Below are 25037 nucleotides of genomic sequence, written 5' to 3' on the forward strand. Positions count from 1 at the left end.
AGTCTGGGTCCCAAAACCTCAAAAGTAGAGAAGCCGATAGTGCAGCCTTCAGTCTGTGGCCAAAGTCCCAAGAGCCCCTGGCAAATCACTGGGGTAAGTCCAAGAGTCCAACAGCTGAAGAACTTGGAGTCTGATGTTTGAGGGCTGGAAGCATTGAGAATGGGAGAAAGATGGAGACCAGAAGACTCAGTCAGTCTAGTCCTTCCACATTCTTCTGCCTGCTTTTATCCTAGCCATGCTGGGATAATGAGAAGTATTTATCCTTGTTGTCACAAGGGTTAAATAAACTATAGGATGGAATGCAAAGCACTTGGCTTAAAATATAGTAGATGTTCAATAAAATATTTGTTGAATGAACACATGAACAAATGTCATGAACGATAGCCTGGGGAGCCTATAACATATGGCAGTGTTTTGGGTATCACCATAATAGGGGTTTGAATCACAGCTCTCCCATTTACTACATTTGTGATCACAGGTGAACAACTTTTCTGCTCTTCAAATTCCTTCTCTATGAAGTGGCACAATAAAACTTACTCCACAGGTATGTCAGAAGAATAGATAGAATGAGATAATGTGCATAAATCAGTTGTAATGCATAGAATACAAGGAGTATTCAACAAATAATGGTTTTGATATCATGTAGATTTTCCTAAGATTTTAAAATGTTTAAAGTGGTAAAATCTTTCACCTGGAAAACCAGGAACTCATTGTCTGTCTTCCATTGCAACAGTTCTCCAGAATATACGAGGCTAAAAGATAGTCATGTATGTAGAATTCACAGTATTTTCAAAGGAAATTGGTTATTTTTAGGATTCACTTTTCATAATACCCCAACATCTAGTACATTTCATCTTACCTTAATATTCATTTACCCTATGGAATTTGTTTGCATTATATATGATGCTCATAATCTTGGTTAGATTTTCAAAAGTAGACATAAATTTTTGAGGAGTTAGTCTCACTTTTTCCAAACATTATAAATTCCCAAACTTATATATGGCCTTCTTCTGGGCATTTCATATTTTCCTTTCAATTTGGATTCCCTAGATTGGTATTTATACCAGAGGTGCTACTTTCCATTTAAATTATTTCTGTAAGCACTAGAACTCCATCATGTAAATCTATTATATTTCACCAACATTTCAGATCTCTCATGTCAGCTCCATGGGTAGAAGGTGCTGTGTTATTTACTGATAAAACCCTAGACCCAGAACAATGCCAGACACGTCATAGATGGCTAAAAATATGTTTGTCGAATTAAAGAATGAACGTATTTACAGAAAAGGAATATGCTCTTATTTTTTTAGCTCTTTGCAATTATATAATACATATTTATGAACTATAGAGGTTTTCTTATACTTTTATTAAGCATTTCTAATAAGTCTTTACTAAATAATTTGCATATGTAGTTAAGTTATTTAAATAACAATAGTCTAGACCATTGCTTTTCCTTAGCTACCTCTTTTTCTGTTTCCTGTTATCTGCTTGTCTAGAGCATTCAAGGGTTTGCATAGCTTTTTTACTAAAATATAAAGAATTTCATTAGGAAACAAATCATTAGAATGTAATCCATTAATTTTTTGAGTTGTATTACTAGCGATATAATAAAATGAATTTGTACTTTTAGTAGAGGAACTCTATTCCTATTAATGTCCTCACCATTAGAAGAGCACAGCGTTTGTTAGAAAATCCCATTCGAAAATAACGGGTAATATTAGTGAAGATTTAAAAATGTATTTTATTGATGTGGTGGTTCATTTTATATCCCCACTTGACTGGATGCCCAGATAGTTGGTAAAATATTATGCATTATTTCTGGTTATGTCTGAGGATATTTCTGGAAGGGATTAGTATTTGAATCACCATACTGAATAAAGAAAATTCACCATTTACTGGTACAGGTGGACATCATATAATCTGCTGAGGACCCGTATAGAACAAAATCCAACCTTTAGAAAAATGGTTTTCTCTCTCTCTGTCTTCTTGAACCGGGACATCCATCCTCTCCTGCCATGGGACATTGAAGTTCCACCCACCATATCTATCAAAGCAGAATCTCGGGAAGGGAGATGGGTAAAGGGAGCTGTGGAATCAGTGTTATCATTTGTTTTCATTTGAAAGCTGAAATTCAATGTACTTTATAATTTTCACATATAGCAAAGTGCACTGATCTTTAGTGTGTAACTAGGTGAGTGCTGACAAATGTTTACAAATGGTTTTTCTATTTTGTGTAGCCAGTCATTTTACTTGTAGCTGTTTTTTCCCTAACCTGTGGATTGCATTTTTATATTTTCTTTATAGTGTCTTTTGATACACAGATTTTTTGAATGCTAAAGAAGTGCAATTTATCTTGTTATTTTTCCTTTTATGGTTAGAGACTTTTGTGCCTTATCTAAAAATCTTTGTTTACCTCAAGGTTGCAAGGATATTCTACATTTTGTGCCAGAAACTTGCCATTTTAGCTTTAGGATGGAGATATGAGATTCTTCTAAAACTTTTTCTAATGTCAAGGGTGGGCAAACTACAGCATGCCAATGAAGTCTACCCCATCACCTTTTTTAAAAAAATAAAGTTTTATTGAAACTGTTTTACTCAGGTAGTTACATAATGGCAGCTTTTGCCCTATAATGGCAGAGTTCAATGGTTGTAATAACAGAGATCATACAGGTAAAAATATTTACTTTGCCAACCTTGCAGAAAAAGTTTGCCAACCCCTGGTATATGAGATGAGAAGGAGATCAACTTTACTCATTCATACATTTACTTTTCCACAGAAGTATTTCATAACCATTTATAGAAAAGGCTGTATTTTCTTCACTGGATTAATTGCTCTGAAACATTTGCTGAAAATCAGCTGGGTCTATGTCTGTACTCCACTTTGTTCTATTAATCTATTTGCCCTTACACACTGTACTTCAATTTATAGTACTTCTTGATATTAAGTAGTATAAATACTCCGATTTAGATGACCTTTTTCAAGATCGTATTGGCTATTTGAATCTTTGTTATTCCATGTAAAAATTTAGAATCAGATTTAGAATTCCTTTGAAGTTGGAACTCTGTGAGTTTATAGATTGCTTTGGAGACAATGTACATCTGAACAATATTGTGTTTATCCATCAATGCGCATGATATATCACTGCATGTATTTAGGAAGCATTAAATATTTTACTATTTAGTGGTAAAATATTTAGCTGTACATATTTCATAGATGGCCTTTATCAAATTGACAAATTTACCTCCAATCTTAATTTCACTATCTTTTCAGGAATAAATATTGAATTTTGTTCAATGCTTTTCCTGTATCCATTGAAGTGATTATAAAACATTTTTTCCTTTTTCGGTTAACACAATGAATTGTATTGGTTCACATTCAAATTAACAAACTAGTTTTGCATTCCTATGAAAAAGTTTAAATATAAACTGTTTTAGATATTTTAGGGTCCACTTATGAATATTTTGTTAATAATTTTTGGGTAACATTGGTCTGAGGAGTTTTGAGTAATATTGGGATCATGAGTAATACTGGTCTGTAATTATGATGACCTCATCAAATAAGTTGGGAAGTGCTCCCTCCCTCCATCTCTGTTTTCTGAAAGCTTTGTACATTAGTATTATTTCTGCCCTAAATGGTTGAAAGAATTCACCAGTAGAATCATTAAGGCCTGTAGTTTAGTTAAGGCCTTCAGCAATCCCAAGCTGCCTTCTCTGTCTTCCATCCTCAGCCCAGTGGCTCAGAGAGGCACCTGCCTTCTACTCACATTCCATTTTCCTGTACTTAGATTGGGAAAGTACTGCCAGGCAAAACCTGGGGCAAAATGATTCATATCTCTTAAATTTTCATCCTCTCTAATATCACAGTCCTCTGACTCTGATTGTCTAATATATGAAAACAATTGCCTGGTATTTTGTTCAATTTTATACTTACTTACAACTCACTTAGGGTAAGTTCAATACCAGTTGTTGAATTATGGCCAGAAATAGAAGCTCTTTTTTTGTTAGACTCCTCAGGTGATTTGGAATGTGTAGCTAAGATACAGAACCACCGTGTTACAGCTCCTAAATGGTGGAGAGGCGAGGCTACTAACACACTTGTCAACTGGGAACTCCCAGATTGGAGACCAGGGCAGGAACAAAGATTACCAGAGAGGAGCTTCCAATAGAACAGTACCCAGTTTTTCCTTCCTAGAAGTCTTTTTTCAGAAGATAAGTTCCTGAGACAGCATAGTACAGTGCATAGTATTTCAGAGTAAATAGCTTAAATTTTAATTCCAGCACAGTCAATAGCTATTGGATGCACATCGTTTAGCTTATTTTTCTTCATGCACAGAGAATTGGACATAGAATGCTTACGTTTTCTTCTATCATCTAGAGTCTGAGAACCACAAATATGATGCTATCTAATGATTTCTACAATCATGTGACACATATGAAGGCATTACAAATCAGCTATCATGAAAAGGAAAAAAAGCCTCATGAAATGGACTCATGCCTTTAAAAAAAGAGATTAAGTGTGAGTTAAATGGGTCTGTAAGAGGCTGCAGAAGTTTTAATATATTGTCAAGAACTCTTTGCTAAAGTTCAAGGTTTCTCAAAGCAGGACACATGCTGAATCCCAAGTAATTGAGATGATCTGATATTTTAAAGGCCTATTTTCTGCTCTCAAATCTGCTGTATTGTTAAGAGGACCAGTGAATCCATTTTTATTTGATTATAGCCAAGTGAAACCACGGGCAATGAAGAAAAGGGGCATGCACAAAATGACTATTAAACTTTAAAAAACTAATTATTTTGAAAGTGTGCACAGGAGAAGACTTAGACTTTGCCTGCATGCATATACTCACATGCTTTTTTTACCAAGTGTGCATGTTAAAATAATCAACTTTTTTTTTCTTCCAATTTCTATTTCTCAAGTCACATACGGGCCCCTCTCAGAAGCATTAGAACTGGTTCTTGGGCTGAATTTTCTGAGAGGTATAATTTATTTCCAAGGAGAGAATAGCCTAGAAACTCTCGCTAGGTAGAATTTTTGGTGCATGTTGAACTGTAAAACTACAGCATATTTGTCCCTTAAGGCAAGACTGATGACAAGACTAAAACTCTAACAGATAGTTTAAGCTGGGGTTCTGTGCATCCTTGTCTCTTAAATGTCCTGATTTCCAGCCTCCCTCTTACAATAGTATAAATAACAGACTTCCCATCTTCTTCAGTCCTGCTTAGACTCTGATTTTGCTTTTGCTCATATTGTGTTTCCTACATCAGTAAGAAACTCATTCAGAACGATCCAGACAAATTCAGTTGGGTTTTCGTGGCTTTCAAGAATAAAAGCAAGACAACGCAAAAGGAAATATTTATGGAAATTCATTGTGAGACCCATCCCCGGCAGTCTGGAGAAAGAGCACTTTGTGTATAAGTAGGGTGAAGGGGTCTAAATGTGGCGTAACCTTGGTAAACTCACACACTTTTAAAAAAAGGCATAGGTGTTAGGGTTAATGACAATTTCACATCAATATCTGGCAGCACGCTATTTACAATAATGACATATTATAAGAACCTGTATTTTAATTATAAGAAATAAAAATTGATGACAGCAACAAGTAGAAGCAAATTATGCTCTAATGATTTTCTAATAAAGTAATTTGCTCATAGATCACAGGGAATACAAGCAAAAACCTGTTAATTTTGAGCCCAAGTAATTATTTTTTAGCCTTTAAATATTAAGCAACTTGTATGAGGCTTCTCAAGGAGTACAGACCAATGGTTTCTTTCCCAGCAAGTTTTTGGGGAAGGTGAAAGGGTCAAAGGCAGAACTTCAGAGATAATTAAACGCACTTAAAATGCAGATGTTTACCTGGAAGGGACAGGTTAAGTTTGTTTTTACCCTGTGCCTAAACCAGTTTTTTTACCTGAGGCCTATGTGATAAATTAAGAGACCTGTTCAGATTCCTAAAATCCCAGTATTTAAACAAGAAGAAGGGAGCACACGGCAGAATCTGTAGAACTTTCACAAAATCTACCCCACCCCATCCTCAACTATAAGCTAATTTAGTCCCAGAGATGGTAAATAGGATTAAGTCTAACAATACATATAGAAGTGCTTTGGCAATTACAGAGTAGTATATAAATAGAAGTTATTAAGACACTTTTGACTGGAAAAGAGAAACTCTTTTTCATACTTAATTACATTTCCCTCTGTATTTCTAAAAGTAAGCCATCTTGCAATTTTATATTAAGAAATAGTGAATGATTGTATTTGCATACAGGCAGTCGCATAGAAATTATGTTCCTATTCAGTGGACCTCCAATCAAGCAAAACAAATGGACAAATTAAAAACACTAGGGATGAACGTTGTGGCAGTGGAGCCCTTGGCACATGTTTTTCTTCATTATTTTTCTTTGCCTTACGTGGGGCTGCTTCTAGAGTTTATTTTCAAAGGTAAAAAAAAAAAGTGATAAAGGAAGCAAAGCTAACAAGGCAGATGGCTTGTCAAATTAGAAACAGGAAGCTTTTCCAAAAACAGAATAAAGAATGTGGAGACTATGAGAGCTAAATGTTCATTGTGGGCCTGTGGTGCAGTGCCTTCAGATGTAAAAATATGGCATCACCATAGTTCAGTCTTTAATTGTTCTGCCTACTTAGTGGGTGGGAGTGTTCGTTGTACATCTTCCTCCTATACTCTTAAGGAATTCTGGGCTTTTGCTCATAGTATCTCTCTGATTTTTCTGGAAGATGAACTCTTTAGCAGGTGAACACAGCTTACACGCTAACTCACAGCTATGCCAAGGGCATGAGGCGGGCCCAGCTCTGTAGAGCATTGCTGCAAGACAATGGAAAATGGATCTGGGTTCGAAAATCACCAATTTGTACACCAAATGTATTTCTATGGGAAAATTAACTAACTTCTTTTAGGATCAGTTTTCTAATCAGTAAAAAATAATAAAGACAATAAAACTACCTAGTTAAGTTTTATTCAGAATTGAACATTATCAGGATTTGTTACTTACATACCATTTAATAGCTACCTCTATTGAGTCCTACATGCCTCGCCTTCCATTAAGTACCTTGTATGTATTTCTCATTTAGTACCCCCAGACAACCCTATCCCATAGGAAATATTATCTCTTTTCAAAACAGAAGCACTGGAGCTCTGCGAAGTTCATGCTTAGGTTCTTATAGCTAAAAAGTACAAGAGTCAGTGGGAGGGGCTTGTGTGATTCAGAGCCTGCTTGCTAATTACTATAGTATATAGCTAGTCCAAGGCCATAGGAAAGAAAAACTCATTTTTGTATCTTCAGTGCATGTGTGATGGAGAAATAAAAAAGTTGTCTCCATGGTCTTCTGCAATGCTAAAATTGTTGACACCTAGAAAAGAAAAATGATGATTCCTTTAAGCAACAGGAGATAAAGGAATAGAAGAAAAGAAAAAGATTAAATGAAAGAACATCTTGGCTACTCTTATGACCTAAATGTTTGTATCATTCCAAAATTCAGTTGAAATTCTAATTCCTATTATGATGGTATTGGAAGGTAAGGCCTTTGGAAGATAATTTGGTCATGAGGGTGGAACCTCATGAATGGTATTGGGGCCCTTATAAGAAGGAGCAAGAGAGAAATGATATCCCTTCGCCATATGAGGATACAAGACCATCGTCTTTAAACTAGAAAGAGAGCCCTCACCAGAAACTGGATCTGCTGATGCCTTGATCTTAGACTTTCCAGCCTCCAGAACTGTGAAAAATAAATGTTGTTTAAGCCACCCAGTCTATGGCATTCTGTTTGAGCAGTCCAGATTGACTAAGAATGACTAAATGTTTTAAGATGAGGGAAAATGTCCCTTAATTTATCAATCTTGCATTTTAACCAGGACCAGTCTTTAAATAGATATCTGAATTATAAAATATACTAGATGTTTACAAGAACTAAAAAAAAAAGGTGCAAATTTTGCCTTTTAATATCTGAAATTGTAGACACTGGTGCTTCTAGAGAAAGTTTTTTATTCTGACTGAGAAGGATAAACTACCTGAAGAATGACTAGAGATGAAAGATGATGTTAGATGAGTATCTGTTCTCTTCAGTAACTTTTCCCTCTCTTTCACCTCCTTATCCACAGCACCCTGGGGTGAAGGATAAGCAAGAAGCTGACAGCATTGCCAAGTTTGGGAACATGGAGTCAGATTTTCTTTCCATTGTATTCATCATCTGATGCTATTTCCTTTTTACTATCTCCCTTTTTGGGAATCTCTGGCTTTCACCTCTTCTATCTTTCTCCTCTCTTTGATGTTGTTTTTCTGCCAGCCCTTTGAGTACCATCTTCTTTTTTCTATTTCCCTTTCTCTGTTATCCTTTAGTGTATTCTTTCTCTATACAGAAGTCATTAAAAACATAGTCTTCATCTCAAGAAACTGTTTCAAGAATGAAATATAACTCTATATTTGTTAGTTCTTGCCCTTTGAGAATCAGATATCAAGAATTAAACATGCAAATGACCTATTATGGAAGATACCAGGCAGAGAAAATGGAGAGGGAGACTGGGGAGACCTGGAAAGTCATTAGACCGCGGTGGTGGAGGTCTCATCCTGAGAGGAGAGACGGAGTTGAGGATGCTCCGGGTGGAAGCCCCTAGCCTGCAGTGTAGTTCTAAGCCAAGTTCAGTAGGGGGAGGTCTTGAGCCACAGTCACTCACCAAAGGAGTTCTACATGTATCAGGAATGAGCCTGGTTTAGTATCCCTGATGCGATCAGGCACTGGCTGGGTGCAGCTGGTAGAAGCCATAGCCTCAGTCAGAATGTGGAGATAAACTTCAGAATACAGAAGTGAAAGCCTTCAGAAAATTATGCTCTGTGATTTGTAAAGTACATTCTCATGGCCACCATACTCTTCTTAGAGATAAAGTCTGAGAGTGTGCGTGTGTGTGTGGTGTGTGTGTGTGTAAAATATCCCTCCATTTTATTGATGTAGACCTTACTTTTTGAAAAAAGGATTTGAAACATGTAAATAAAATACCTCTGTGGGCTATTTGCCAAATTAGAGACCTGCTCTGAGAATTGCTATCAGATCCACTTTTGCTGAGGTGGTAAAAGTTAAACATATTTTCAGCAGGAAAATAGTTATTTAACAAGCTGTGATGAGACATTTGTGCATATTTCAATAAATGTCAGCAGCCATCACTGCTGCTCTTATATTGTCATATAAAAAGACATTTATCTGATTGACAAATTTCTTTTAAAATATGTATTAGTACAATTACCTGAGGAGCCAGAAAACACAATAGTTGGTAAAAGTTGTCTTTTATGTGAATGTTGGTCTTATATAGCTTTAAAAAATCAACTAAGAGAAAAAAGCAAAAACGGAGAAATATGTTTAGTCTTATGAATTTTGAACTAGTCCAGTTAGGATTAAATGTAAAATTTAATAGCTGTTACCAGATATAAAACTTGACTAAAATAAATGTATTCGATATGTTATACCTTCTAAAGACATTAGGTAAATGGACATAAAGGGTCATGATAATCAGGAAGCCAGAATTATATGTTCCAATCGTCATCCACTATTGAATAATGCTATATCTTGTCATATGTTCAATGGAGATAGCATATTTAGCAAGAATGTAATGAAGAATACAGCAAAATACAGAAAGAAGAGGGGAAAACTGAGGAGTAGACTAGTTTAAAGATACTATCACAGGCAGGTGCATTGGCTCACACCTGTAATCCCGGCACTTTGGGAGGCTGAGGCAGGCGGATCACCTGAGGTCAGGAGTTCAAAACCAGCCTGGCTAACATGGCAAAACCCCATCTCTACTAAAATATATGAAAACTAGTTGGGCATGGTTGCGGGTGCCTGTAATCCCAGCTACTCAGGAGGCTGAGGCAGGGAAAATTGTCTGGACCCGGAAGGCGGAGGTTGCAGTGAGCCAAGATCACGCCACTACACTCCAGCCTGGGCAACAAAGCAAGGCTCTGTCTCAAAAAGAAAAAGAAAAAGAAAAAGAAAAAGATACTGTTACAATATTGATTTCTAGATAATTTTGATTGACTTTTGATGACATCCCAGGCTTTGGCCCTTCTGAGCTCCCAATCACATGATGTTCTCAGTATGATTTCATGATTTTGTCCATGCACACCTGATATTTCAGTAAAAAACAAGCAGAAGTAGAGATCGTTAATGAGAAGGAAGGAATGGACTTTAGGCGGAATGTAGTAAGGATTGAGATGTGGTTTTCTGCCATATTTGGAGACAATAAGACAGGACAGGCAAGGCTGTATAATTAGTAAAAGCAACGGTGATATTGAACTTTTGAGATTGATAAGCTCCATTAGAGTTCTCAAGAGAACACAACCAATAGGGTACATGTGTGGGGGGTGCGTGTGTGTGTGTGTGTGTGTGTGTGTGTGTGTATGTACACATACATATATATATAGAATGTGTGTGTTTGTGTGTGTGTGTTTGTGTGTGTGTACACATAGATGCTCTTTGACTTATGATGGGGTAATATCCTGATAAACCCATCATAAGACAAAAATGCATTTAATACAGCTAGCTTAACAAACATATCTTAGCCTAGCCTACCTTAAATGTGCTCAAAACACTTCCATTAGCCTGAAGTTGGGCAAAACTAGCACAAAGCATATCATATAAGAAAGTGTTGAATATCTTATATAATGTATTGAATACTGTACTGAAAGTGAAAAACAGAATGGTTCTATGTATATTCAAAGCATAGTTTCTACTGAATTTGTATGTCTTTTGTATCACTGTAAAGTCCAAAAAATCATAAGTCAAATCATTGTAAGTCAGGGATCATCTTTGTGTACAGGAGGGTGTATAAAAATATTTATTATAAACAATTGGCTCACATTATTATGGAGGCCAGCAAGTCCGGAATCTGCAGGGTATAGGCTGACAGGCTGGAGACTCAGGAGAGCTGATGCTGATGTTCGAGTTCAAGTCTGAGGCCATCTGCTATGGAATCAGGAATTGCTGATGTTGCCGATGAAGGCTGAAGGCAGTCTGCTGAATTCTCTCTTGCTCAAGGGAAGCTGATCTTTTTGTTTGATTCAGGCCTTTGGCTGATTGGATGAGGCCCACTACATTAAAGAGGATTTTCTGCTTTACTCAAAGTCCATCACCTTAAACGTTAATCTCATCCAGAAACATCCCACAGAAACACCCAGAATAGTGTTTGATCTTGTCAAATATCTGGGCAACCCATGGCCTAGCCATGTCAACACGTATAAAATTAGCCATTATACAAGCCTTCCAGGTTTCCCAGCTCTGGCAGCAGGAATAATTAACTAGGTGATTTACGGCACACTCTGATTCTATGTAACAGTGAAAATAGGTCACAGAAGTTCAAGTACCTCTTAAAAAGCTTTTGGAGACATATGCTCTTTTCTTAAACTTAACTTCTCAACTTGCTGAAATTTAAAGGGCATTTTTCTGTTGGCCTTTCTATTATGGAATATTTTTATTGAGGTGTAGCATACATGCAGTACATTACACAAATCTTAGGTGATAACTGAATATTTGTATTCATGTAACCACCATCTAAAGCAATGTATAGATCATTTTAAACACTCTAGAAGACTTCTGCATTTCTCTTTTCAGTTCATATACCCCAGAGAAAAACACAACTCTGATTTCTATCACTGAAGATTAGTTTTGCTTTTTCCTGAATGTAATAGAAATCATACAAAGTTTTCTCTATTAATGTCTGGCTTCCTTCATGTTGTCTGAAACTACAACAGAACTGTGATTACCTCCATGTGTGATATAACAGGTTAGCTTGTCATCGTTTTATATACATGTGCTGACAAGAGAAAACAAAGCTCTGTGTAAGAGACACAGACTGTTTATTACTTACAGGAAAAAGAGTAGACAAAGCAGCATCTCAGCAGCAGTTTCCTGTTCCCCAATCCCCACAAACTGGTGCAGTGAGAGCCAAATGCTTACCGACATATGCAGTGGGCTTGCATCACCAGGGAGGAACCCCGAATTATGAGACTTGCAACTTACATATACTGGCTGGTACACCTGTCACTCTCCTTCCCAGAGAGAAAGACCTTTACTCTGCAATTTAAACGTATCATCTGGGAAAGAAGAAGAAGATAAGATTACTAACCTGTAATGTGAACAAATGTATCTGAAAAAGAAAGAGACTTTATTAATTTCCATATCTCTAGGGGTTTGTATCTTTAGGGAGACACCATCTCTAGCTTCTAGGGCATGTTTGCAAAAACATCTCCTTTACTCAGAACGCCTAGATCAGGCATACATCCTGAGATATCCAAGGAAAATTGTCTCCCTCCCAACCTCAACATTTTTTCTTAAGATTAACACATGTGTTTGTATATAGCAGCCATTTATTCTTTTCTTACTGGTGCCTACTACTATCGAAGTTTATTTATTTAGAAATTAGTTGTTGAGTACCTTCCATGTGCTCAGACATGATATTTGGCACTGAGGGTACAATAACAAAAAGATTGATGTGCCTATATTTATGAATCATGGCCTCTAGTGCAAATTTTAATATGTAAGTTCCATAGGTCCCTTAGTCTATGTTTGGTGTTCAGGTAGCTCATGATTCTTTCAAAATTCCATGTAAAATTTTGTGCCATGTTATATACATTCTTCTGGAGACAGGAGTGATTGCTTTTATCAAATATATAAAGATGTCTATAACTCGAAACACTAGGAAGTGCCGATATGATAATTCCATCTCAGAGAGATCTCAACAGACTTTCTTTAGTCTTGCTTCTTCCACCTTATTCCAGACCCCAAGTGTGATGATTAATTTTATGTGTCAACCTGACTGAGCTAAGGGATGCCTAGAGAGATTGTAAGACATTATTTCTAAATGTGTTTATGCAAAGAGATTAGCATTTGAATCATAGCCTGAGTCAAGAAGATCCAGCCTCATCGATGTGTGCAGGCATCATCCAATCCATTGAGGAGCTGAGCATAAAGAGGAGGAAGGGTGAATTCTCTCCCTCTCTTCTTGAACTTCAATATCCGTCTTCTTCCGTCCTTGGACATGGGAGCTCCTAGTTCTGGGGCATTCAGAGACTGGGACTTATACCAGCAGTTCCCCCACCTCCTTCTTAGGCTTTCAGAGTGGGATTGAATTACATCACCAGCTTTCTGGTTTTCTAGCTTGCAGACAGCAGATGCTGGGATTTCTCCTCCCCCACAATTTCTGGTGAGCCAATTCCCTATCTATCTATCTATCTATCTATCTATCTATCTATCTATCTACCTACCTACCTACCTACCTACCTACCTACCTACCTACCTACCTATATCTTATTGGTTCTGTGTCTCTGGAAACCCCTGAGTAATACACCAAGCCTATAGTTTCCTTTCATTGTCCCTATTGTCTACCTTCTCTCCTGAGCAGTAGAATTTCCCAAGAAAATATGAAAAGAATGATTGAAAAAGGAGGTGGGTAAGAGTGGTCACTAAACAGTATGCCAGATGAATAATTTCACAATTTTTCTGACTCCTTTTTATGATTCTTTCCCTTGGACTCTGTTGCTAGGAAAATCTGGCTTCTTTTTAGTGTCTTGGTTAAGAAACACTAATACAAACACTCAAGACTAATAAACAGTAATAAAAAAACACTCGAGGCCCACATAAGCACTGTAATGTTGCCAAGATTTCATCCAGAAAAAAACCCTATTGTCACAAAATGCTCAGAACTGCCCTCCTTAGCAGGACACATTTACAACAAATCTTCCTAAACTCAATACTCACCTGCCTGTGTTCAATTTCTTCTCACCTAGCATTAAAAATAAATTTAACAAATTGACTCTCTTCGTCACTTGAATTTTTGCCTTTTTGGAATATTTGCATTTTAACAGGGGTATGCATGAAAAATAAGTCTTTGCTTGAGGGAATGTATTACTAATGTTAAAATGTTAGACATTTGTTATAGTCTAGTTGAAGAGGGATTTAAAGATGAGTGAGTTTTTCTGTCACGCTGTCACATAGCAGTGCTCAAATCATATTCTGTCACTGTCTCCTTATGTAGGCCTTTATAAAATCCTCTTTCCTTGTTGAAAATGTTGCTTTTGGGAACAAAATGGCTGCATAGTCACAATATGATATAGTAGAAAGAGCACCCAAGTAGACCTCAAAGAACTGGCCCAAATCATGGATCTGCCAATCAGTCTGCCATGACATTGCTCATGTCAATTAATCTCCTAGAGATCCAGTCTGATTATGGGTAATACTGAGATAATTATGCTTGTGATAAAACTTTATTAACTGAAATGTGTTTTGCAAACAGGTATTGTCAATGCCACCATTATACCATAATCGCCCCCCATGACCTTATCTGGACTTTATCTACTAGTGATAAAGACAATTCGTAAAAGCTTAGAATTACAATGCTTTCAAAATAAAAATATCAAAATGTGGTCCCATTGGACTTTGGGTAATAGTTGAAAGGTTGAAGGAAAGAGGGGAGAAAAAGAAGAGTTGAGGACAAGAGATTCTGCTGACTTGTCAATGTGCCACAGTTATTTTCCCTGGAAGAAATGTTATAGTTACAGGCACCTCTGCAGTGTAGATCTCATAAATATAAAGTTTGGTGCTGCTATAAATCAAGAGCATGTTGCATACCAATTTAGAGATCACTTCAAGTGTCTCTTCATTAGTCAATGGGATGAGAAAGATCAACCATTCAGTCACCAAGATATATGAAGTGACTTAATAGTGCTGGTCTTCTAGGCACGTTGGTTATAGCAACTTGGCGGAATGATGAGTGTGTTTCACACTGTAATCTATATGCTAATAAATTTGAGAGTGTTACAAGAAAGCAAACACATTCACTGCTTTTAGAAAGCAGGACACAATATTTCATGGACAGCATTAACATTGAACAATTCATGAGCTGTTGGAACCCCATTGTTTCACAATTTATAATAACACCTGTTAAAAGGTGGAAAACAATAGAGAAAAGTAATTAATCATATTCTTTGGCTTAGAATATTGCCAGTTAGGCCAATTGCTGTTGTAGTCACATCTTTGTCTAGAAGAACTGCGGTTTTAACTTACTTCATAGCTTTTCAGCTAAGAATTTTTCTCAGTGAAAAATGTCTCCTATATTTCTAGATGAGAATGAAAATAGTATCATGTCAGCTACTCTTAGAAAGACAGAACAAATACAGAATCCAAAAGTGGCATACTTAATGGAAGGAATTGGAAAGACAATATTCTCACACTTGCAAAGACAAGAGACATAGGGATAGGGAAGAACATAACTAACTTGTTCCTTTCTTTTCCCTCCCATTTCTACCACATCATGTCCAATTTGGAAAAAAAAGAAAAAGAGATGTGCCATTTTTATACTTAATACTCCATCATATATAAGCAGCAAACAATTAGAGAACATAATAAATGCCTTTTGGTATGCTGAGGAACAAAAATGGAAGTATAGAGTTCAGTGTTTTCAAAAACACTAAACTATAACTTCATGTTTTCTTGGCATGATCACATCAGTTTTTGGCTCCAAAGGTGATCTAGTTTATTATTCCTCCAACTTAACATTCTTACAGTTAGGTTTGAAATTCTGACATGTCAACATCACAAGGACAGATGAAGTATTTGTTGAATAATACAAAGGCCAACAGAAGACCAAGACCATCAGTGATATACTACTTTGAAAAGAACTAGAACCTGAATATGCTCTTACATATGACCCAAGAGATGTTCTCCTGAGATATATGAAAAGTTCTAGCTGGTGGGCTTCATAACCCTCCCTTCATACCTGCAACCCACAAAGTTGATTTATAGAGTTTTAAGTAATGTTGATAACACACTTTATTTTTTTCTTGGCCTCTCAGAGATAAGTCTTGTAAGAGAAGAAGTAGAAAGTATCGTGGCTCATATAATAGTTTACTAAAATTCCAAAAGAATGCAATAGCACTGTTCTATTCTGTAAATGTTAATTGCATTTTGTTTGTGGGGGAATTGGGAAAGACTCACCTGGGATTCAAATTGAGCTTCCTCTTCTAACCTCTACTACTGTGCATAAAACTTGAGGAGTCAGAGACCATGTTCACCAGCCCAGAAGATATACGTACACTTAGGATTTTTGAGGTATGTTGTCATCAGGTCAGGTTTGTGAGTGTCCTTGGTTGGGAGAACCTAGTTTGTAGGTTTATAAAATGTATAGAACAAGTTCCGTTTTAGTATTCGGAGGTTTCCTTTGAGCCCAACATTTTATGGGGTGCTATTTCCAAAAAAATTAATATTTAATGTAATTTAAAACATTATTTACTTCTTGTAATATTATTCAGATAAATAACTTCTAGAGCATTTTTTCTAATTTCTGATCCTCTCTTCTGTAAGTCATATATATAGAAACATAGAAATGTAAAAATTTCATAGACCCTCTGAAACTTATTCTTGGTTCAACAGATCCATGGTCCCCAAGTTAAAAACCATCGTCCTGGAAAAACTGGAGTTGTATCTGCTTAAATATATTAGTGTCATTTCCTAGGTAGTGCAGGGACTTGGTGAGCACTTCTTAAAATCTTTTGAAGAAAATGGCAGATAGAATATTTTCTATTCTCTGCCCTAACATCACATTCACTGTACCACTCAGAGACCCAATAAGGTCGAAAGTTGTCACTTTGAACATTCTTGCCTTTCATGGCTTGACTACAAGGAAGAAGAGTCAGAAGAGTAAAGTTCCTATTTCAGCATTTCATGAATCTGATCATTCCATGACCTCAGAAAGTTACATTACGGTCTTCTCCCTTGTATTTTGTTTGTGACACTGGGTTAGCTAATAAAGGGGACTTAATGAACTTTAAATGGTTTTGTAAAAGAGAGACAAATACTTTGTTTGCTCTTTTTAAATTTTTATTCAACCCTCCCTCCCTCTTTTCTTGGCACACAAAAGCTTGTTGGACTTTATGAAAATTCTATAACTCAGTAATGAAACACTTTGCTAATGAGAGGCAAATAAATGCTTAGCAATTCCACTAAAACAAATAGAATCACATGAGTTTTATAACATGGTTTTAGCTTCAGATACCACATCAAAATTCATCTGCCTGCCCAACCTCAGCTGTCATAATTTTACTTCCCTTGTAACTTTGTCATTGAATTAGTCTAGTTTTAAATCAAATGAAAAACAATTTTTTAAAATGAGAACTATAAAGAAAGATTGTATAACTCAGCCTTTTCTGACTAAAAAATTTATATACAAATTCACCTCTATAAATGAAAAGCTATAGAAGTAATAATTTTCATCCCTGATTGACTCCAATATTTTTGTCATTAATATGAGAAACAGCCAAACTAGACAAAAGAAAAGGACATTTTATTTTCACAGTGAAACTCGGGCACAATATTAAGATGTTCTGGGACTATATGTATGCCAAAGTTTGGTCTTTTATTCAATAACTTACAAATTGAGTGTTTTAAAAATGTGTCTTAAGGAAAGTATTAAACAAATACAAATGTAGGCAGAATAGAATGATTCTGTGACCAGTCTTTAAACTGATTTTGAACTCACTGATTGAGTTATGGTATTTTAGAGAAAGAGTAAATGGTTACTGCTTTATTTCCTTTCCATTCACGTTTCTTCTGCTACATTATTAGAATTGAAGCTAAGTAAATGCCTTTTATGTAAAATTAATAGTTGCTTGTTTAGAAAAAGCCAAGCAGTTCAAAAAGTATAAAGAAAACATGTTCTTTAAACCATATGAATTTTCACCACCTCCAAATTACTCTAGTTATTTGCTGAGCACCATTTCATACACCTCCTTACAGAGAGATCAATAGGAAATGGAGCAAAAAGTATTATCCAAAACAGCATGGTACTGGTACAAAAACAGACACATAGACCAATGGAACAAGATAGAGATCCCAAAAATAAAGCCACACACCTATAACCACCTGATCTTCTACAAAGTTGACAATAACAAACAATAAGGAAAGGACTCCCTGTTCAATATATGATGCTGAGATAACTGGCTATCCATACGGGCAAGACTGAAACTAGGCCCCTTCTTTTCGCCATATAGAAAAATTAACTCAAGATTGATTAATGACTTGAACGTAAAACTGCAAACTATCAAAACTCTAGAAGAAAATCTAGGAAACACCATTCAGGATATCAGCCTTGGCAAAAATTTATAACCCAGTCCTGAAAAGCAATTGCAACAAAAACAGAAATTGGCCAGGCACGGTGGCTCAGGCCTGTAATCCCAGCACTTTGGGAGGCCGAGGAGGGCAGATCACGAGGTCAGGAGATCGAGACCATCCTGGCTAACATGGTGAAACTCCGTCTCTACTAAAAATACAAAAAATTAGCCAGGCATGGTGGCAGGCACCTGTAGTCCCAGCTACTCGGGAGGCTGAGGTAGGAGAATAGTGTGAACCCGGGAGGTAGAGTTTGCAGTGAGCCGAGATTGCACCACTGCACTCCAGCCTGGGCGACAGAGCGAGACTCTATTTCAAAAAAAACACAAACAAACAAACAAAACAGGAAATTGACAAATGGGATCTAATTAAACTACAGAGCTTCTGCAGAGCAAAAGAAACTATCGAGAGTAAATAGACAACCTACAGAATCAGAGAAAATGTTTACAAACATTTATTTACATACAACAAAGGTCTAATATCCAGAATCTATAAGGAACTTAAACAAATCTGCAAAAAACAAATAGCCCATTGAAAATGGGCAAAGAATGTGAACAGACTCTTTCCAAAACAAGACATACATGTGACCAACAAATAAATGAAAAATTCTCATCACAATTAATTATTAGAGAAATGCACATAAAAACGACAATGAGATATCATTTAACCCCAGTAAGAATGGCTATTATTAAAAAGTTGCTGGTGAGATGCTGGCGAGGTAACAGAGATGATGAAACACTTATGCACTGCTTGTGGGAATGTCAATTAGTTCAGCCACTGTAGAAAGCAGTATAATTTTTCAAAGAACATAAAACTACCATTCAACCCAGCAATCCCATTACTGGTTATATACATAAATCAGTCTACCAAAAAGACACATGCACTTGTATGTTTATCACAATACTATTCACAGTAGCAAAGACATGAAATCAAATAAGATGCCCATCAACAATGGACTGGATAAAGAAAATGTGGTATATACACACCATGGAATACTATGCAGCCATAAAGAGAATGAAATCATGTCCTTTGCAGCAACATGGATGCAGCTGGAGGCCATTATCCTAAACAAACCCACGCAGGAAGAGAAAATCAAAAACCACATATTCTCACTTATAAATGGGAGATAAACAAGAATACACATAAAGATGAAAATAATAGATCCTGGAGACTGCTTGAGTGTAGGGGGTGGGAGGAAACATGGGTTTGAAGATTACCTTTCAGGTACTATTCTCACTACTTTGGCAATGGAATCATTCATCCATCAAGTCTCAGTGACATGCAATTTACCCATGTAACAAACCTGCACATATACCCCAGAACCTAAAATGGAAAAAAAAAAATTGTAAAGTATTATCATGCTATATTTACTGTTTAAAATAAAAATTGTGGAATCCAAATAAAGAAAAAGAAATTAAGTAAAACCAAAATAATGGTTTCTTCAAGAGATATTTAATCCCTTAAAAATCTTTACATTTTAATATAAAAGGATTTATACAAAATTACTTTTGTATTTTAAATTGTATCTATTTTTATTTTTGATTTGAAACTATAATTCTGTGCTTAAATTGATTCACTATTTACAGCCAGTCTTTTTACCATATCTTCTCCATATGTAAGTTTTTGGTTTTTAATTTTGAGACAGGGTCTCACTCTGTCACCCAGGCTGCAGAGCAGTGATGCGACAATGGCTCACTGCAGCCTTGAACTCCTGGGTTCAACCAATCCTCCAGCTTCAACCTTTTAAGTAGCTAGGACTTAAGGGCACACACCACCATGCCTGGCTAACTAAAAAAAAAAAAAAAATTATAGGGACAGAGTCTTGTCATGTTGCCCATGCTGGTCTCAAACTCCTGGGCTCAAGCCGTCCTCCTGCCTCAGCCACCCAAAGTGCTGGAATTACAGGTGTGAGCCACATGTCTGGCTCATCATTGAATTTTTATTATGCTTCATCTCTTGTCTGACTGGTATCCATTCTACTAAAGAGTGCTTTGGTCCCTAAGTTGTTAACAAAGTTGCTGACTTCATGGAAATGTCTCGTGGTGTTTTGTTTGAAGAGTAGATGGTATAAACTACTGGGCTACTCGTTCAGGACTTTTCAGATACTGTTTACTGTCTTCAGGAATTGAACATTGCCTTAGAGACATCTGTAGCCAACCCAATTTTCCCATTTGTACACTATTTGCCTTTCTTGTCCCATGCTCATTGTCATAGTCTGTTTATGCTGCTGTAGCAAAAATACCGCACAATGGTTGACTTAAACAACAGAGATTATTTCTCACCATCAGAGTATAAAAAGTCCAAGATCAAGACACCAATAGCTCCTGGTGGGTATCTAGTGAGGGCACTTTTCCTGGTTGTTGATGGTCTTCTTACCTTTGTACCTTCTCATGAGGGAGAGCAGAGAGAGATAAAACAAGCGCCCACTCGTGTGTCCTCTCCCCGGCCCCTTGTCTTTTTATAAGGGTACTAATCCCATTCATAGGGTTCCAGCTCCATGACCTAATTACTTCCCAAAAGTCCCATCTCCTAAGACCGTCACATTGGGGATTAGGATTTCAGCATGTACATTTCAGAAGGGACACATTCAGTCCATAGCATTCACGTTATGTTTTTCTGCATTGTTAAAGTTCAGTAAGTTTCCCAAAATGTCTCGGACGATTCTGTGTCAATTTTACAGACTGCACTTTCAATTTGCAGATTAGGTTTGTTCTCATTTCTGTGACATTTTCACCTGTGCTATTGCTTTGTAATTTTAATTGCTCCATGTTTTCCATACTCTTCTTCAGAGACACCAGTTATGCATAGACAGGATCTCTTTTTCTTTCATACATATCAACTTCCAAGCCATCATTGTTGTTTCCATCGATCGTTTTCTTCCTAATATGACTTTTATCTTTATCATAGTTTAGTTTTCTCTTATATTTCCTCTGAATCATGCTAGGTCATTTTTTTTTTCTTCATGCTTTGTCTTATAATTTCTTCTTTGAAGCCTTACATCTACCCTGAGATCTTTGCAGAGACCTTTTCAGAGATCATTTCTTTGAGACCTAACAGGTTGAATGTTTCTGTGATACAGGAATATTTGTTGCAGTATTTGGTAGATGTGCTTACAGTTTGAAGTTGTGAAAACTTCCTTGTTTCATTGGAGGTAAAAACCTTTTTTGCTCTATTAGTTCTCAGTAGGAGTGGCTTCCTTTCCCTGGGAGTGACCAAATGCTTAGAACAAACTGATTGTAGGAACTAAGAACATGGGATCATTTTCCCAATTCTTCCAACTACCTCTGCCCAAGAAAACGTGGGGTATAGGAGGATAGAATCATTTGTCCTGATACCAGAGGTATGACTACAGGATAAAACACAATAAATATGGTTATAAAGAACTTTTTCTCTGCCCATGTAAGAAGGGAAATTCGGAGTCAGGAACTTGACTGTATGTCCAAAAGACTGGGCTGGTTTCGCCATGTTGCACTCTGTATGAAATAAACTTTTGTTATAGAGCTAAAATATGAGCAACACACTTTGGAGGTTCTAGTTCTGTTCAAACTGTTTTTAAAGGTAGGTAGAAACCTAGCCACGTGTTTGCACCAGCAATAAGAATAAAGTCGTCCGGGTACGGTAGCTCACGCTTGTAATCCCAGCACTTTGGGAGGCTGACGCAGGCAGATCACAAGGACAGGAGATTGAGAACCTCCTGGACAATATGGTGAAACCCTGTCTCTACTAAAAATAGAAAAATTAGCTGGGTGTGGTGGTGCATGGCTGTAATCCCAGCCACTCGAGAGGCTGAGGCAGGAGAATCACTTGAACTAGGGAGTCGGAGGTTGGGTGAGCTGAGATCGTACCACTGTACTCCAGTCTGGCAAGAGAGCAAGAATCTGTCTCAAAAAATAAATAAATAAAGTCTAGCTGGAGACATTGACCAGATTATACATTTCTCAAGGAACCATAGTTTATTTAAATAATAAGCTAACTTTATATTTTCAGTGCCTTACACAGTGTCTAGAAAATACAAACTGCTTAATACTAACAAGACTAATAAACAATATGGCTAATAGGTCATTATTCTTGTTACTGCATACTGGTGCCAGATGCTATGCCAGTCACTTGCTATGCATTATCACATTTTAATTCTCACACAAAATGGACAACTTATTTACTCTTCCTGATCTTCCTGATAAGGAAACTGAGCCTCAGAAAGGTAAATAACCAAAATTACACTACTGTTTAATAGATATAGCCAAAATTGAATGCTATCTTACTCTAGAGTGCGTGTGTTTAACCACCATGAATAGAAAAAAGGAGGAAGGGAAAGACAGAAGAAAGGAAGCTACAGTGAGAGTAATGATTGACATAGCAAGGATTTTAAGGTTCTAAAGCATTGTAGTATGAAAAGAAGAAAGGTTGATCTTGGAGCAGCAATGGAAAAGCACAAATTTGCTGTAGAGACTCTGGCACTAGGGGCACAGGGAGCGTGAAGCACACACAAAAAAGCCAACCCAAAAATAAGTTGATTAGAAATCAATAGCAGTCTGCCAGTGGTGAGCAGGTAATTGTGGACATAGGCAGATTAGACAATGATACAGGGAGAATATTTGCCTCTAAATTGTTCGGTGTTTTTCTTAATCCCTGCCTTCCTAACTACCATTGGCTTTCCTTATCTTATCTTTTCTTTTAAATATGTTAATAGGGACAGATCAAATGACTGACAGTTTTATCAAGATACAATTGATATACAACAAACTGCACATATTTAATGTATACAATGTTATGAGTTTGGACATAGAAATACATCTGTTTCCATTCACACAATCAAGGTAATAAATGAATCCATCACCTACAAAAGTTTTCTCATGCCCCTGGGTTATTTTTGTTGTTGTTGTTGTTTGGGTTTTTTTTCTTTACAGTAAATATACTTAACATGGGATCTACCCTCTGAACAAAACTTTTTTTTTTTTTTTTAATTTATTTATTATTATTATACTTTAAGTTGTAGGGTACATGTGCATAACGTGCAGGTTTGTTACATATGTATACTTGTGCCATGTTGGTGTGCTGCACCCATCAACTCATCATTTACATCAGGTATAACTCCCAATGCAATCCTTCCCCCCTCCCCGCTCCCCATGATAGGCCCCTGTGTGTGATGTTCCCCTTCCTGAGTCCAAGTGATCTTATTGTTCAGTTCCCACCTATGAGTGAGAACATGCAGTGTTTGGTTTTCTGTTCTTGTGATAGTTTGCTAAGAATGATGGTTTCCAGCTGCATCCATGTCCCTACAAAGGACGCAAACTCATCCTTTTTGATGGCTGCATAGTATTCCATGGTGTATATGTGCCACATTTTCTTAATCCAATCTGTCACTGATGGACATTTGGGTTGATTCCAAGTCTTTGCTATTGTGAATAGTGCTGCAATAAACATACGTGTGCATGTGTCTTTATAGCAGCATAATTTATAATCCTTTGGGTATATACCCAGTAATGGGATGGCTGGGTCGTATGGTACATCTAGTTCTAGATCCTTGAGGAATCGCCATACTGTTTTCCATAATGGTTGAACTAGTTTACAATCCCACCAACAGTGTAAAAGTGTTCCTATTTCTCCACATCCTCTCCAGCACCTGTTGTTTCCTGACTTTTTAATGATCGCCATTCTAACTGGTGTGAGATGGTATCTCATTGTGGTTTTGATTTGCATTTCTCTGATGGCCAGTGATGATGAGCATTTTTTCATGTGTCTGTTGGCTGTATGAATGTCTTCTTTTGAGAAATGTCTGTTCATATCGTTTGCCCACTTTTTGATGGGGTTGTTTGTTTTTTTCTTGTAAATCTGCTTGAGTTCTTTGTAGGTTCTGGATATTAGCCCTTTGTCAGATGAGTAGATTGCAAAAATTTTCTCCCATTCTGTAGGTTGCCTGTTCACTCTGATGGTCGTTTCTTTTGCTGTGCAGAAGCTCTTTAGTGTAATGAGATTCCATTTGTCAATTTTGGCTTTTGCTGCCATTGCTTTTGGTGTTTTAGACATGAAGTCTTTGCCCATGCCTATGTCCTGAATGGTACTACCTAGGTTTTCCTCTAGGATTTTTATGGTATTAGGTCTAACATTTAAGTCTCTAAACCATCTTGAATTAATTTTCGTATAAGGAGTAAGGAAAGGATCCAGTTTCAGCTTTCTACTTATGGCTAGCCAATTTTCCCAGCACCATTTATTAAATAGGGAATCCTTTCCCCATTTCTTGTTTCTCTCAGGTTTGTCAAAGATCAGATGGCTGTAGATGTGTGGTATTATTTCTGAGGACTCTGTTCTGTTCCATTGGTCTATATCTCTGTTTTGGTACCAGTACCATGCTGTTTTGGTTACTGTAGCCTTGTAGTATAGTTTGAAGTCAGGTAGCATGATGCCTCCAGCTTTGTTCTTTTGACTTAGGATTGTCTTGGAGATGCGGGCTCCTTTTTGGTTCCATATGAACTTTAAAGCAGTTTTTTCCAATTCTGTGAAGAAACTCATTGGTAGCTTGATGGGGATGGCATTGCATCTATAAATTACCTTGGGCAGTATGGCCATTTTCACGATATTGATTCTTCCTATCCATGAGCATGGTATGTTCTTCCATTTGTTTGTGTCCTCTTTGATTTCACTCAGCAGTGGTTTGTAGTTCTCCTTGAAGAGGTCCTTTACATCCCTTGTAAGTTGGATTCCTAGGTATTTTATTCTCTTTGAAGCAATTGTGAATGAAAGTTCATTCCTGATTTGGCTCTCTGTTTGTCTGTTACTGGTGTATAAGAATGCTTGTGATTTTTGCACATTAATTTTGTATCCTGAGACTTTGCTGAAGTTGCTTATCAGCTTAAGGAGATTTTGGGCTGAGACAATG

At 36.8% G+C, this 25037-nt stretch overlaps 1 long non-coding RNA gene across 3 annotated transcripts in view; it reads right to left on the reverse strand.

Moving 5' to 3' along the window:
* Positions 1 to 6959: 6959 nt before the first annotated feature.
* LOC135968184 (uncharacterized) overlaps positions 6960 to 25037 on the reverse strand; it is a 32901-nt gene continuing 14823 nt past the window's right edge. Inside the window, exons 3-4 of one of the 3 annotated variants that reach the window (XR_010582746.2) lie at positions 12020 to 12093; positions 6960 to 7366 (exon numbers count right to left, since the gene is read on the reverse strand). This is a non-coding gene — a long non-coding RNA (uncharacterized lncRNA). Of the gene's footprint in view, positions 7367 to 12019; positions 12094 to 12125; positions 12147 to 25037 lie in introns of all 3 variants that reach the window. The other 2 variants (XR_010582745.2, XR_012427060.1) reach the window with 2 other exon arrangements.

The sequence above is a fragment of the Macaca fascicularis genome, chromosome 18, assembly GCF_037993035.2.
Source record: "Macaca fascicularis isolate 582-1 chromosome 18, T2T-MFA8v1.1".
NCBI classification, from domain to species: Eukaryota; Metazoa; Chordata; class Mammalia; order Primates; family Cercopithecidae; genus Macaca; species Macaca fascicularis.